At 49.9% G+C, this 15699-nt stretch overlaps 1 pseudogene; it reads right to left on the bottom strand.

Moving 5' to 3' along the window:
• Window positions 1–15699, bottom strand: part of LOC135521388 (trichohyalin-like) — a 49531-nt pseudogene that overhangs the window by 1357 nt on the left and 32475 nt on the right.

Here is a 15699-nt window from a genome sequence, read left to right as displayed (position 1 = left end):
TGATGATTAAATAAGCTTGACAAATCATAGTATACATCTGAAATGACACTGTATTCCCTCACCGGCCCGTGATCAATAGTTATGATTTATAACGATCAGACACCGTGATCAATAGTTATGATTTATACTGATCAGACACCATGATCAATAGTTATGATCTATAACGATCATAAACCGTGATCAATAGTTATGATCTATAACGATTAGACACCGTGATCAATAGTTATGATTTATAACAATCAGACACCGTGATCAATAGTTATGATTTATAACAATCAGACACTGATCAGACACTGTGATCAATAGATATGGTCTATAACAATCAGACACCGATCAGACACTGTGATCAATAGATATGGTCTATAACTATAACAATCAGACACTGATCAGACACTGTGATCAATAGATATGGTCTATAACAATCAGACACTGATCAGACACTGTGATCAATAGATATGGTCCTCTGCGTGATTCAGAGTTCAAAGCTACAGAACTGTAATAGTCCCGTGGCCCAGTGACCGTGCACCTAACCCAAAATACACTCTGTGTACACGGCTTCTCTTCTTTTGAACGGTTGGAGAAATCTCTTCAGGGAGACACGCTGAGAATTTAACAAATATGAAAGCAATGGTTCAATATTGTAGAACACTGTTGTGAACTCTGATGTGCCCTTAAGGGAATTGGATACAGATTGGGACACAGTCACGGTGCCCACAGTAACCTACCTGGTTCTCTAGCTCCTTCACCTTGGTCCTAAGGACTCCCAACTCCTCTGTTTCCAGACCAACCAAGCCCCTGGACTCCTACAGAACAGAAAGGAGTTAACGCTGTCTAAATTCAGCACATTTCAGTCCCCCCCCCGAGTAATCCTCTGTGCAGATTTGCCACTCACATAATTACTGAAGTTATTTGGGATGCAAAGTGATTTGTAGATGAGTTATTTGGTGCAGTCCAACTGCACTGTAGTAGCCCATTGAGTTGTAGCTGCTAGTGACATGACCCAAGTAGTTAGTAGACGGTTGATGACCAACCTGAGCTCTGTCTCTGAGGCTGCTGGAGGACAACCCATCACGTGATGATCCTCTCTCCGTCTTTAACACAAACCACATCAGAAGTATCATTCTAAATAGTAAGGTAACTGTTCTGAATGAACCAAGTCTGGGACTAGAAAACAGGCAAATGTGAGGGCGCCTCCTTTCTAGTCGGGATCCGAAATCAGGTGAATGGATGATTAACTTAACCTTTAGTTGTGCAGGTAAAGAAGGTAGAAAACAAGGAGGATCAGTGTACCTGTGTCAGCATCTCTCTGAGGTGTTTCCTCTCAGTCTTCAGTCTGTCAGTGCGTTGTTCCAGCAGTGTGTTCCTCCTCTGTAGCCGTCTATGGTCTATCTCTAGCTGGGCCACGGCCCTCTGCAGGACAGACAGACGTTCCTGGACCAGGGGGTCCATCTCTATCTGGGCCACGGCCCTCTGCAGGACAGACAGACAGTCTTTTACACCAGGGTCCATCTCTAGCTGGGCCACGGCGCTCTGCAGGACAGACAGACGTTCCTGGACCAGGGGGTCCATCTCTATCTGGGCCACGGCGCTCTGCAGGACAGACAGACGTTCCTGGACCAGGGGGTCCATCTCTATCTGGGCCACGGCGCTCTGCAGGACAGACAGACGTTCATGGACCAGGGGGTCCATCTCTATCTGGGCCACGGCCCTCTGCAGGACAGACAGACGTTCCTGGACCACAGGGTCCATCTCTATCTGGGCCACGGCCCTCTGCAGGACAGACAGTCTTTTACAACAGGGTCCATCTCTATCTGGGCCACGGCCCTCTGCAGGACAGACAGACGATCCTGGACCACAGGGTCCATCTCTATCTGGGCCACGGCCCTCTGCAGGACAGACAGACGTTCCTGGACCACAGGGTCCATCTCTATCTGGGCCACAGCCCTCTGCAGGACAGACAGTCTTTTACAACAGGGTTGTGTACTGAACTGTACAGCACTACTGTCTCCTGTATGGGCAGACTGTCTTCTGTCTTCTTACTGTCTTCTGACAGGTACTCACCAGACAGACACCGAATTGCTGCTCACAACTGGAAAACTGTCCCTTAGGGGGTTATAATGTCCATTGGGGGTTATAACATGTTTTGGGGGTTATAACATGTCTTGGGTGGTTATAACATGTTTTGGGGGTTATAACATGTCTTGGGGGTTATAACATGTCCTGGGGGTTATAACATGTCTTGGGGGGTTATAACATTTCTTGATGAGGGTAGTTATAACAGCTGACATGTTAACACATATGCCCCGGTCTAAAAGCAGTGCACTATATAGGGGATGAGGTGTAATTTGTAAAGTAGTGTCTGGTCCAGTCCCTTGATCAGCTCACATCCTTTACCTACAGACACCAGACCACATCCTTTACCTACAGACACCAGACCACATCCTTTACCTACAGACACCAGGCCACATCCTTTACCTACAGACACCAGACCACATCCTTTACCTACAGACACCAGACCACATCCTTTACCTATAGACACCAGACCACATCCTTTACCTACAGACACCAGACCACATCCTTTACCTACAGACACCAGGCCACATCCTTTACCTACAGACACCAGACCACATCCTTTACCTACAGACACCAGACCACATCCTTTACCTATAGACACCAGACCACATCCTTTACCTACAGACACCAGACCACATCCTTTACCTATAGACACCAGACCACATCCTTTACCTACAGACACCAGACCACATCCTTTACATACAGACACCAGACCACATCCTTTACCTACAGACACCAGACCACATCCTTTACATACAGACACCAGACCACATCCTTTACCTACAGACACCAGACCACATCCTTTACCTACAGACACCAGACCACATCCTTTACCTACAGACACCAGACCACATCCTTTACCTACAGACACCAGACCACATCCTTTACATACAGACACCAGACCACATCCTTTACCTACAGACACCAGACCACATCCTTTACCTACAGACACCAGACCACATCCTTTACCTACAGACACCAGACCACATCCTTTACCTACAGACACCAGACCACATCCTTTACCTACAGACACCAGACCACATCCTTTACCTATAGACACCAGACCACATCCTTTACCTACAGACACCAGACCACATCCTTTACCTACAGACACCAGACCACATCCTTTACCTACAGACACCAGACCACATCCTTTACCTACAGACACCAGACCATATCCTTTACCTACAGACACCAGACCACATCCTTTACCTACAGACACCAGACCACATCCTTTACCTACAGACACCAGACCACATCCTTTACATACAGACACCAGACCACATCCTTTACCTATAGACACCAGCTCACATCCTTTACCTACAGACACCAGACCACATCCTTCACCAACAGACACCAGACCACATCCTTTACCTACAGACACCAGACCACATCCTTTACCTATAGACACCAGACCACATCCTTTACCTACAGACACCAGACCACATCCTTTACCTACAGACACCAGACCACATCCTTTACCTACAGACACCAGACCACATCCTTTACCTATAGACACCAGACCACATCCTTTACCTACAGACACCAGACCACATCCTTTACCTATAGACACCAGACCACATCCTTTACCTACAGACACCAGACCACATCCTTTACCTACAGACACCAGACCACATCCTTTACCTACAGACACCAGACCACATCCTTTACCTACAGACACCAGACCACATCCTTTACCTACAGACACCAGACTACATCCTTTACCTATAGACACCAGACCACATCCTTTACCTATAGACACCAGACCACATCCTTTACCTACAGACACCAGACCACATCCTTTACCTATAGACACCAGACCACATCCTTTACCTACAGACACCAGACCACATCCTTTACCTACAGACACCAGACCACATCATTTACCTACAGACACCAGACCACATCCTTTACCTACAGACACCAGACCACATCCTTTACCTACAGACACCAGACCACATCCTTTACCTATAGACACCAGACCACATCCTTTACCTATAGACACCAGACCACATCCTTTACCTACAGACACCAGACCACATCATTTACCTACAGACACCAGACCACATCCTTTACCTACAGACACCAGACCACATCCTTTACCTACAGACACCAGACCACATCCTTTACCTATAGACACCAGACCACATCCTTTACCTACAGACACCAGACCACATCCTTCACCAACAGACACCAGACCACATCCTTTACCTATAGACACCAGACCATATCCTTTACCTATAGACACCAGACCACATCCTTTACCTATAGACACCAGACCACATCCTTTACCTATAGACACCAGACCACATCCTTTACCTACAGACACCAGACCACATCCTTCACCAACAGACACCAGACCACATCCTTTACCTACAGACACCAGACCACATCCTTTACCTATAGACACCAGACCATATCCTTTACCTACAGACACCAGACCACATCCTTTACCTACAGACACCAGACCACATCCTTTACCTACAGACACCAGACCACATCCTTTACCTACAGACACCAGGCCACATCCTTTACCTACAGACACCAGACCACATCCTTTACCTACAGACACCAGACCACATCCTTTACCTACAGACACCAGACCATATCCTTTACCTACAGACACCAGACCACATCCTTTACCTACAGACACCAGACCACATCCTTTACCTACAGACACCAGACCACATCCTGTTGACCAGGACCCCATGGCACCCTATTCCCTATATAGTGCACTACTGTTGACCAGCGCCCTGTGGAACCCTATTCCCTATATAGTGCACTACTGTTGACCAGCGCCCTGTGGAACCCTATTCCCTATTTATATAGTGCACTACTGTTGACCAGCGCCCTGTGGCACCCTATTCCCTATTTATATAGTGCACTACTGTTGACCAGCGCCCTGTGGAACCCTATTCCCTATTTATATAGTGCACTACTGTTGACCAGAGCCCTGTGGCACCCTATTCCCTATTTATATAGTGCACTACTGTTGACCAGCGCCCTGTGGAACCCTATTCCCTATTTATATAGTGCACTACTGTTGACCAGAGCCCTATGGCACCCTATTCCCTATTTATATAGTGCACTACTGTTGACCAGGACCCTATGGCACCCTATTCCCTATTTATATAGTGCACTACTGTTGACCAGGGCCCTGTGGCACCCTATTCCCTATTTATATAGTGCACTACTGTTGACCAGGGCCCTGTGGCACCCTATTCCCTATATAGTGCACTACTGTTGACCAGGGCCCTGTGGCACCCTATTCCCTATATAGTGCACTACTGTTGACCAGAGCCCTATGGAACCCTATTCCCTATATAACGTAGGAAATGCTGCTAGCTAGCTAGCCAACAGCTAGCCAACCTCTACCGAATTGAACTCCAACTACCCGGTCAACATTCCGCGTCGCTCCACAGGTAGTATCACATTTTCATTTCACTTCATTACAGTACAACGGTTTGATTTGTTTGATCGTAGCTAGCCAGCTACATAGCCGTCTTTGTATCTAAGACAATTGTGTAGTCTAGAGCGATTTTCTAGGTTAGCTGGCCAGCTATTGTCGTTCTTTTAACGTAGCTAGCCAGCTAGCCCCCGAATAGCAGCACTGTAGTAACTATTACAGTACAACGGTTTGTTTTGTTTGATCGTAGCTAGCTAGCTACATAGCCGTCTTTGTATCTAAGACAATTGTGTAGCCTAGAGCGATTTTCTAGGTTAGCTGGCCAGCTATTGTCGTTCTTTTAACGTAGCTAGCCAGCTAGCCCCCGAATAGCAGCACTGTAGTAACTATTACAGTACAACGGTTTGTTTTGTTTGATCGTAGCTAGCTAGCTACATAGCCGTCTTTGTATCTAAGACAATTGTGTAGCCTAGAGCGATTTTCTAGGTTAGCTAGCCAGCTATTGTCGTTCTTTTAAGGTAACGTAGGCAATCAACCTGCTAGCTAGCCAGCTAGCCCCGAATAGCAGCACTGTAGAAACTATTACACTCGACGGAACGACTTGATTAGTGTAGTATCAACATCGCAGCCACTACCAGCTAGCCTACTCCAGCAGTACTGTATCATTTCAATCATTTTAGTCAATAAGATTCTTGCTACGTAAGCTTAACTTTCTGAACATTCGAGACGTGTAGTCCACTTGTCATTCCAATCTCCTTTGCATTAGCGTAGCCTCTTCTGTACCCTGTCAACTATGTGTCTATCTATCCCTGTTCTCTCCTCTCTGCACAGACCATACAAACGCTCCACACCGCGTGGCCGCGGCCACCCTAATCTGGTGGTCCCAGCGCGCACGACCCACGTGGAGTTCCTGGTCTCCGGTAGCCTCTGGAACTGCCGATCTGCGGCCAACAAGGCAGAGTTCATCTCAGCCTATGCCTCCCTCCAGTCCCTCGACTTCCTGGCACTGACGGAAACATGGATCACCACAGATAACACTGCTACTCCTACTGCTCTCTCTTCGTCCGCCCACGTGTTCTCGCACACCCCGAGAGCTTCTGGTCAGCGGGGTGGTGGCACCGGGATCCTCATTCTCTCCCAAGTGGTCATTCTCTCTCCCTCCCCTTACCCATCTATCTATCGCCTCCTTTGAATTCCATGCTGTCACAGTTACCAGCCCTTTCAAGCTTAACATCCTTATCATTTATCGCCCTCCAGGTTCCCTCGGAGAGTTCATCAATGAGCTTGATGCCTTGATAAGCTCCTTTCCTGAGGACGGCTCACCTCTCACAGTCCTGGGCGACTTTAACCTCCCCACGTCTACCTTTGACTCATTCCTCTCTGCCTCCTTCTTTCCACTCCTCTCCTCTTTGACCTCACCCTCTCACCTTCCCCCTACTCACAAGGCAGGCAATACGCTCGACCTCATCTTTACTAGATGCTGTTCTTCCACTAACCTCATTGCAACTCCCCTCCAAGTCTCCGACCACTACCTTGTATCCTTTTCCCTCTCGCTCTCATCCAACACTTCCCACACTGCCCCTACTCGGATGGTATCGCGCCGTCCCAACCTTCGCTCCTTCTCCCCCGCTACTCTCTCCTCTTCCATCCTATCATCTCTTCCCTCTGCTCATACCTTCTCCAACCTTTCTCCTGATTCTGCCTCCTCAACCCTCCTCTCTTCCCTTTCTGCATCCTTTGACTCTCTATGTCCCCTATCCTCCAGGCCGGCTCGGTCCTCCCCTCCCGCTCCGTGGCTCGATGACTCATTGCGAGCTCACAGAACAGAGCTCCGGGCAGCCGAGCGGAAATGGAGGAAAACTCGCCTCCCTGCGGACCTGGCATCCTTTCACTCCCTCCTCTCTACATTTTCCTCCTCTGTCTCTGCTGCTAAAGCCACTTTCTACCACTCTAAATTCCAAGCATCTGCCTCTAACCCTAGGAAGCTCTTTGCCACCTTCTCCTCCCTCCTGAATCCTCCTCCCCCTCCCCCCCTCCTCCCTCTCTGCAGATGACTTCGTCAACCATTTTGAAAAGAAGGTCGACGACATCCGATCCTCGTTTGCTAAGTCAAACGACACCGCTGGTTCTGCTCACACTGCCCTACCCTGTGCTCTGACCTCTTTCTCCCCTCTCTCTCCAGATGAAATCTCGCTTCTTGTGACGGCCGGCCGCCCAACAACCTGCCCGCTTGACCCTATCCCCTCCTCTCTTCTCCAGACCATTTCCGGAGACCTTCTCCCTTACCTCACCTCGCTCATCAACTCATCCCTGACCGCTGGCTACGTCCCTTCTGTCTTCAAGAGAGCGAGAGTTGCACCCCTTCTGAAAAAACCTACACTCGATCCCTCCGATGTCAACAACTACAGACCAGTATCCCTTCTTTCTTTTCTCTCCAAAACTCTTGAACGTGCCGTCCTTGGCCAGCTCTCCCGCTATCTCTCTCAGAATGACCTTCTTGATCCAAATCAGTCAGGTTTCAAGACTAGTCATTCAACTGAGACTGCTCTTCTCTGTATCACGGAGGCGCTCCGCACTGCTAAAGCTAACTCTCTCTCCTCTGCTCTCATCCTTCTAGACCTATCGGCTGCCTTCGATACTGTGAACCATCAGATCCTCCTCTCCACCCTCTCCGAGTTGGGCATCTCCGGCGCGGCCCACGCTTGGATTGCGTCCTACCTGACAGGTCGCTCCTACCAGGTGGCGTGGCGAGAATCTGTCTCCTCGCCACGCGCTCTCACCACTGGTGTCCCCCAGGGCTCTGTTCTAGGCCCTCTCCTATTCTCGCTATACACCAAGTCACTTGGCTCTGTCATAACCTCACATGGTCTCTCCTATCATTGCTATGCAGACGACACACAATTAATCTTCTCCTTTCCCCCTTCTGATGACCAGGTGGCGAATCGCATCTCTGCATGTCTGGCAGACATATCAGTGTGGATGACCGATCACCACCTCAAGCTGAACCTCGGCAAGACGGAGCTGCTCTTCCTCCCGGGGAAGGACTGCCCGTTCCATGATCTCGCCATCACGGTTGACAACTCCATTGTGTCCTCCTTCCAGAGCGCTAAGAACCTTGGCGTGATCCTGGACAACACCCTGTCGTTCTCAACCAACATCATGGCGGTGGCCCGTTCCTGTAGGTTCATGCTCTACAACATCCGCAGAGTACGACCCTGCCTCACACAGGAAGCGGCGCAGGTCCTAATCCAAGCACTTGTCATCTCCCGTCTGGATTACTGCAACTCGCTGTTGGCTGGGCTCCCTGCCTGTGCCATTAAACCCCTACAACTCATCCAGAACGCCGCAGCCCGTCTGGTGTTCAACCTTCCCAAGTTCTCTCACGTCACCCCGCTCCTCCGCTCTCTCCACTGGCTTCCAGTTGAAGCTCGCATCCGCTACAAGACCATGGTGCTTGCCTACGGAGCTGTGAGGGGAACGGCACCGCAGTACCTCCAGGCTCTGATCAGGCCCTACACCCAAGCAAGGGCACTGCGTTCATCCACCTCTGGCCTGCTCGCCTCCCTACCATTGAGGAAGTACAGTTCCCGCTCAGCCCAGTCAAAACTGTTCGCTGCTCTGGCCCCCCAATGGTGGAACAAACTCCCCTCACGACGCCAGGACAGCGGAGTCAATCACCACCTTCCGGAGACACCTGAAACCCCACCTCTTCAAGGAATACCTAGGATAAGATAAGTAATCCTTCTCACCACCCCCCTTAATGATTTAGATGCACTATTGTAAAGTGGCTGTTCCACTGGATGTCAGAAGGTGAATTCACCAATTTGTAAGTCGCTCTGGATAAGAGCGTCTGCTAAATGACTTAAATGTAAATGTAAATGTAAATGTATAGTGCACTACTGTTGACCAGAGCCCTATGGCACCCTATTCCCTATATAGTGCACTACTGTTGACCAGCGCCCTGTGGAACCCTATTCCCTATATAGTGCACTACTGTTGACCAGAGCCCTATGGCACCCTATTCCCTATTTATATAGTGCACTACTGTTGACCAGAGCCCTATGGCACCCTATTCCCTATTTATATAGTGCACTACTGTTGACCAGGACCCTATGGCACCCTATTCCCTATTTATATAGTGCACTACTGTTGACCAGGACCCTATGGCACCCTATTCCCTATTTATATAGTGCACTACTGTTGACCAGAGCCCTATGGCACCCTATTCCCTATTTATATAGTGCACTACTGTTGACCAGAGCCCTATGGCACCCTATTCCCTATATAGTGCACTACTGTTGACCAGGACCCTATGGCACCCTATTCCCTATATAGTGCACTACTGTTGACCAGAGCCCTATGGCACCCTATTCCCTATTTATATAGTGCACTACTGTTGACCAGCGCCCTGTGGAACCCTATTCCCTATATAGTGCACTACTAGTGACCAGCGCCCTGTGGAACCCTATTCCCTATATAGTGCACTACTAGTGACCAGCGCCCTGTGGAACCCTATTCCCTATTTATATAGTGCACTACTGTTGACCAGCGCCCTGTGGAACCCTATTCCCTATTTATATAGTGCACTACTGTTGACCAGAGCGCTATGGCACCCTATTCCCTGTATAGTGCACTACTAGTGACCAGGGTCCATAGGGGTCATTTGGGGCGCAGCTAATAGAGAGGAGTTGTACTAACCTCAGATCCCGCCCCTCTGCTTTGCTCCTGTTGGTGGGCTCTGTCCCGGTAGCCAATCATGGTAGCCTCAGTCTTCTCCAGGGCAGCTGTGACACGGTCTCTGTCCTTACCGAGTTCCTCTACTCTTTCTCTCAGGGTGTAAAGCTCTGTCTCTCTCTGTCTCAACAATCTAAGACTCTCCTGGCCCTCCTCTTCTCTCTGTCTCAACAGTCTCTCCCTTTCCTCTGTGTCCAGGAGCTGGGAGGACACTCTCTTCCTCAGAGTATCTACCTCGTCCTGAAGCCAGACCTCTCTTCCTGGACCCTCCCGACTCCTTTCTCCTCTCTTCTGGTCTGTCGCCTCCCTTTGTTCCCCAGGCTCTCTCAGTCTCCTCTGTTCATCTGTCTCTTCTTTCTCCACACTCTGCAGTTTCACTTCCTCTGTGTCTCTCTTCCTCTCCTCCAGTTTATCTTTCTCCTCTCTGTAAGCTTTCTCTCTCACCCTCTCCAGCTCCGTCTCCCTCTCTCTCACCCTCTCCAGCTCTGTCTCCCTCTCTCACCCTCTCCAGCTCTGTCTCCCTCTCTCTCAGCATGTCCGTGACTAACTCTACACGCCTCAGGCTCTCCTGCTCCCTTAGTTTCAGACTCTCCCTCCTCTCCTCCTCTTCCTGTCTCAACGTCTCCATCTTCCGCTGAAGCCTCTCGATCTCGCTCTTCTTCTCTTCTCTCACTCCCTCCATCTCTCCCTCCACCACTCTGATTCTCTCTCTGAGCTGTGTAACTGCCTTCTCAGCAGCCAGACATCTGAGCTCTGTCCCCTGTTCCTCCAGGACATCCAGTCTAGCCCTGGTGGTGGTCAGCTCAGCCTCTTTCTCTCCCAACACCTCCTCCATCTCCTTCTGTCTCCTGTCCTTCTCTCTCACTGCCTCCTCCATCTCCTCCTCTCTGTCTCTGAGCTTTCTCTCCACCTCCCTTTTCTCTTGCTCCACAGTCCTGGTCCTCCCTCGCAGCTCCTCCACCTCCCCCCGGGCAGCACGCAGGCTCTCCTCCCTGCTCTTCACCATCTCCTCTTTCCTCTCCTGCAGGAGGCTCCTTAGCCTCTCCCCCTCCCTGTGGCTCTCCTCCAGCAGCTGGTTCAGGGTAGCCATCTCCTGCATGGCTGTCTTCAGCCCCTCTCTCATCTTCTGGTTGTCCCCCTCCTTCTCCTGCACCTCCTTCCTGCTTCTCTCCCTGCTCCTGGTCATCTCTGCTCCCTGCTCCTTCAGGGTGGCCAGACTGAGGGCCCGCGCCTCCCTGCTCTCCTTCAACTCCTCCTCCATCCTTCTCAGTGAGGAGCCAGTCCTCTCCCTTCTCTCTCCTCTCTGAGAGTCTCATCTTTCAGGATCCCAGCCTCTCTCTCCTTCTTCCTGATCTCAGCTAAGAGGTGGTCTCTCTCCTCCTCCAGGGCTTTGACCTGAGCCCCCAGCCTCTCTACGCGACATCCTCTATCCTCCTGCAGGAGGCGTTGTCCTCTCTGCACCTCCTCTAGTCTGGACCTCAGTCTCTCTCCCTCCGTCTGCTCCTCTTTCAGCTGGGCACCCAACCATTCCCTCTCCTCCTTGTTCCTCCTCAATACGTCCTCCTGTCTCTCCCTCTCCTCCTCACTCCTTTTCAGTTCCTCCTTCTGTCTCTGTCTTTCTCCACCGCTCTCTACCGCTCTCACCCTAAAGTCCTCCTCCTCTCTCTCCTTCAGGAGCTGTGAGAGCCTTGCTACTTCTTTTATCCGTTCCTCCACTCTTTCTTTCAATTTCTTCACCTCCTCTTCCAGTCTCACGTTGTGCTGCTCTGTTTCCTGTGCCCGTTCTCTCTCCCTCTTCCTCTCCTCCTTTGCCAGGTGTAGTGCTTTATCCCTGTCTCTGCTCTGACTCCTCTCGGTCTCTAGTAAAGACTCCGTCTCTATCAGAAGGTCTGAGACGTGTTTCTCTGAGAGCTCTGACTGGTGCATTCTGTCTTTCAGATTTCTCAACTCTTCCTCTCTCTGCTGTAGCCTAGCCCCGGCCTTCTCTTCCTCCTCCCTCAGTTTCTCTACCTCCTCTTCTCTTTCCTCAGCTGAGCCATCTGTCTCTCCATCTTCCCCTCTAATGTCTGCTGCTCTCTCTTCCCCTCATCCCTCTCTTCTTCTAAGACAATCAACTTCACTCTCAAGACCTCAACCTCTCCTTCTCTCAGCTCCAGCTTTCCTCTCAGTCTCTCCTCTCGCTCCCTTCCCTCCGACTCCTTCCTCCTCTTTCTCAGACTCTCCTCCTGGCATCTTTCTCTCCCCTCTCTCTGAGCTGTGAGTTCTCTCTCCCGAGGCAAGCATTTTGTTCTCCAATAGTTCAGTTTTCTTCAGTTCTGCCTCCAGATTGTCTCTTTCTTCCTCCAGTGAGATCATTCTAGTTTTCAGTTCCTCTATATTCTCTAATCTCTCCATTCCATCTACCTCCTCCTTTTTTCAGTTGTTCTGCTATCTTGTCACTCTCTCTTTTCACCGCCTTTAGTTGTTCACTGTTATTCTTCTCTTTTTCAGTGAGCCTCTGATTCAGTCTCGCATTATCTCTCTCCCTCTCCTCTGCTCTCTCCCTCCATCTCTCTCCCTCCTCTGCTCTCTCCCTCCATCTCTCTACCTCTTCTGCTCCCTCCTCTGCTTTCTCCTCCATCTCTCTACCTCTTCTGCTCCCTCCTCTGCTCTCTCCCTCCATCTCTCTCCCTCTGCTTTCTCTCTCCATCTCTCTCCCTCCTCTGCTTTCTCTCTCCATCTCTCCCCCTCCTCCTTCAGTTTTCTCTCTCTGTGTTGGTGGCTCTTGTGTTCTGCGGTTAGTCTCTCCAGCTCTGCGTCTCTTTCTCCAACAGACACGACATCTCCTCCTTCTCCTTCTCCAATCCCTCCATCCTGTTCTTCACCTCCTGTACCTCTACGTCTTTCTGTGCCAGCTCTTCTTTCAATCTCTCCGCCCTCTCCCTCTCTTCTGCTTCTCTCTTTCCGTCTTCCTCTCTTCCTCTATCTCCTTGTCCCGGAGTTTGGTGTTGACCTCTTCTAAAGCCTGAAGGTTTCCTTTAATATCTCAATGTCCTTCAACTCTTCCTCCAGAGAGACGACCATGGCTTTCAGCTCTGTCATCTCCTCCTCTCTTTTCTCATCTCTCCTTCCCTTGTTCTCAGAACTTCTGCCACCTTCTCCATCTCTCTTCTTCTGTCTTTCAGTTGTTCACTCTCTTTATTCTCTGTTTCTTTAAACCTCTGACTCATTTCCACCATTTCCCTCTCCAGATTGTCTCTTTCTTCCTCCAGTGAGATTATTCTAGTTTTCAGCTCCTCTATCTCCTCTAATCTTTCCCTTCCCTCCGACTCCTTCCTCCTCTTTCTCAGACTCTCCTCCTGGCATCTTTCTCTCTCCCCTCTCTCTGAGCTGTGAGTTCTCTCTCTCCGAGGCAAACATTTTGTTCTCCAATAGTTCAGTTTTCTTCAGTTCTGCCTCCAGATTGTCTCTTTCTTCCTCCAGTGAGATCATTCTAGTTTTCAGTTCCTCTATATTCTCTAATCTCTCCATTCCATCTACCTCCTCCTTTTTCAGTTGTTCTGCTATCTTGTCACTCTCTCTTTTCACCGCCTTTAGTTGTTCACTGTTATTCTTCTCTTTTTCAGTGAGCCTCTGATTCAGTCTCGCATTATCTCTCTCCCTCTCCTCTGCTCTCTCCCTCCATCTCTCTCCCTCCTCTGCTTTCTCCCTCCATCTCTCTACCTCTTCTGCTCCCTCCTCTGCTTTCTCCCTCCATCTCTCTCTACCTCTTGTGCTCCCTCCTCTGCTCTCTCCCTCCATCTCTCTACCTCTTCTGCTCCCTCCTCTGCTTTCTCCCTCCATCTCTCTACCTCTTCTGCTCCCTCCTCTGCTCTCTCCCTCCATCTCTCTCCCTCCTCTGCTTTCTCTCTCCATCTCTCCCCTCCTCCTTCAGTTTTCTCTCTCTGTGTTTGTGGCTCTTGTGTTCTGCGGTTAGTCTCTCCAGCTCTGCGTCTCTCTTCTCCAACAAACACGACATCTCCTCCTTCTCCTTCTCCAATCCCTCCATCCTGTTCTTCATCGCCACCACCTCTCCATCTCTGTGCCCCAGCTCCGAGCTCAACGCCATCCTCTCTCTCTGCCACCCTGCCCTCTCTTCTCTCCGTTCCTCCTCTTGTCTTGTCCCTTTCTCTGTTGTCTGATCTACCAGTAACTGCAGCCTTTCCAGGTCAGCCTGCCAGACCTCCCTCTCTCTGGCTCCTCTCTCTCTCCTCTCGCTCCTCCTGTTTCTCCTTCTCTGTCTGGCTCCTCCCTCTCTCCATCTCTCCCCTCAGACACTGGACCTCCCCTGGAAGATAGAGATATCAGGGACCAATACAACAAAGCCATGATGAGTTGAATAACTGTTGAAAATGAACACATACAAGATGTGGATAAATGGGCTGGTTCTGTGTAATTTGATGGGGTCTGGAGAACCCAACTCACAGAGGTAAATCTGTGGCACTTTTGTCAGATTTTCATTGTAGGCTACAGTAGGCTTAGATTCTGGAAGTAGGCTCCAAGACTTTCTGTCTTCCTGCCAAATGGAAATTGGTATTCATCTTTAAGGCAACAAGTGTCACTGCTCACCCTGCATCACATCCTTGGTCTGGAGCAGAGTGGTGACCTGGATCTGTAGCTGCCTACTCTCTACCTCCAGCCCTGAGACCTGCTGCTGGGTCTGGGTTAACTGGTGCTGCTGGGAGACCGTCAGGATCCTGGAGAGACAAATACAACTCGTACATACGGGGAGAAACCACAACGATACTACTACCACTACGATGCTACTACCACAAGGATGCTACTACCACAAGGATGCTACTACAACTACGATGCTACTACCACTACTACCACTACGATGCTACTACCACTACTACCACAAGGATGCTACTACAACTACGATGCTACTACCACTACTACCACAAGGATGCTACTACCACAAGGATGCTACTACAACTACGATGCACCTACCACTACTACCACAAGGTTACTACTACCACTACAATGCTACTACCACCACTACCACAAGGATACTACTACCACTACAATGCTACTACCACCACAAGGATAGTACTACCACTACGATGCTACTACCACTACTACCACAATGATGCTAATACGACTACGATGCTACTACCACTACGATGCTACTACCACTACGATGCTACCCACTACGATACTACTACCACTACGATACTACTACCACAAGGATACTACTACCACTACGATACTAGTACCACTACGATACTACTACCACCACTACCACTACGATGCTACTACCACAAGGATGCTACTACCACTACGATGCTACTACCACAAGGATGCTACTACCACTACAATGCTACTACCACTACGATACTAGTACCACTACGATGCTACTACCACCACTACCACAAGGATACTACTACCACTACGATGCTACTACCACTACGACGCTACTACCACTACGAGGCTACTACCACTACGATGCTACTACCAGTACTACCACA

This window comes from Oncorhynchus masou, chromosome 29 (genome assembly GCF_036934945.1).
Source record: "Oncorhynchus masou masou isolate Uvic2021 chromosome 29, UVic_Omas_1.1, whole genome shotgun sequence".
NCBI lineage: Eukaryota > Metazoa > Chordata > Actinopteri > Salmoniformes > Salmonidae > Oncorhynchus > Oncorhynchus masou.
This window is presented reverse-complemented; position numbering and strand designations above follow the sequence as displayed.